This window comes from Diospyros lotus, chromosome 9 (genome assembly GCF_014633365.1).
Source record: "Diospyros lotus cultivar Yz01 chromosome 9, ASM1463336v1, whole genome shotgun sequence".
NCBI classification, from domain to species: Eukaryota; Viridiplantae; Streptophyta; class Magnoliopsida; order Ericales; family Ebenaceae; genus Diospyros; species Diospyros lotus.
Genome location: NC_068346.1, coordinates 36,504,394 through 36,506,233, shown reverse-complemented (window position 1 = coordinate 36,506,233; position 1,840 = coordinate 36,504,394).

Genomic DNA, 1,840 nt, shown 5'->3' with positions numbered 1-1,840 from the left:
ATCCAAACGCGGCAATTGTTGGCGGGCTGGTTTCTGCATATTTATTTACCCCGTGAACGAAGGACCCGTAATTGAGTTAATTATGTTTTAATTAAACTGATCTAACCAATAATCAAAAAAAATCAAAAAAATTAGGATAAATTATACTTACACTCAAAAGTTCGATAAAAATACATCTTGCGGTGGTTGCGGGTTGGGTCGTGGCTCTTTCCCTGTCATCCATATTCAACTAAAATAGTTTTGTCGATAATCTTTATATATATAAAAGTAGGATAGTTCCTGTTAAGAGTTGACTTGCCCAATTTCCCGCCTAAACTGTGCTGATTTATTTATTTTTTCCCCAAGCTATTACTCTGCTTATATTAATTATTTAACAAGTTTCAATGTAGCAGGTTTATTGAATATAGCAAGTTTCAATGTACTAAAAAATAAATTATTCAATAATATTTTATTTAATTTATTAAATACAACAAGTTTCAACGCACTAAATCAAAAAATTAATTATTTAATTTATTAAATATAATAGGTTTCATTGCACCAAAAAATAAATTATTCAATAATATTTTATTCAACTTATTAAATACAACAAGTTTCAATGCACTAAAAATTGAATTATTCAATTTATTGAATATAGCAATTCCAATGCATCAAAAAATAATTTATTTAAACTTATTAAATACAAGAAGTTTCAATGCACCAAAATAACAGTTCCAATGCATAAAAAAATAAGTTATTCAATTTATTAAATCAATAGATAAATATTTAAGAATTAAGAAATAAAAAAATATATCTTACACATTAAATAATAGATAAAATTACCCCTCCAAACGAGTGGAACACTATTTGTCAAACAAAAAAAAATTCAAGCTCCTTATGGCATCTGAATACAACATATAGTGATTAAATAAAATATATAATTATTTAGTTATGATTTATTCAATTTATTAAATACAGCAATTTCAATACATCAAAAAATAAATTATTCAATTTATTGAATACAACATATAAATATTTAGAAACCCAACAGATAAATATTTTTTGGTGGAGGTTCCAATGCATCAAAAAATAAATTATTCAATTTATCGAATACAACAAATAAATATTTAGCAATTAAAAAATAAAAAAATATATCTTACACATTAAACAACATATAAAATTACCCTTCCAAACGAGTGGACTGTCTTTGGAACCTATTTGTCAAACCAAAAAAATTTCAAGCTCCTTCTAGCATCTAAATATAGCATGTAAATATTAAGGAGTTAAAAAATATATATATATCTTACACATTAAACAACAAATAAATATGATCGATGATGATTTAGTGTTAATTCAATATCTTACATTCAATTTATTGAATACATGCAGTTCCAATGCATCAAAAAATAAATTATTCAATTTATTAAATACAACAGATAAATATTTAAAAATTAAAAAAATATATCTTACACATTAAATAGCAGATAAAATTACTCCTCCAAACGAGTGGAACGTCTTTGGAACCTGTTTTTCCAAAAAAAAAAAATTCAAGCTCCTTATGGCATCTAAATACAGCATATAGTGATTAAATAAAATACATAATTATTTAATTATGATTTATTCAATTTATTAAATACAACAATTTCAATACATCAAAAAATAAATTATTCAATAAATTGAATACAACAGATAAATATTTAGAAATCTAATAGATAAATATTTTTTTGTGCAGGGTCCAATTCACCAAAAAATAAATTATTCAATAATAATTTATTCAATTTATTAAATACAACAAGTTTCAATGCATCAAAAAATGAATTACTCAATTTATTGAATATAGCAGTTCCAATGCATCAAAAAATAA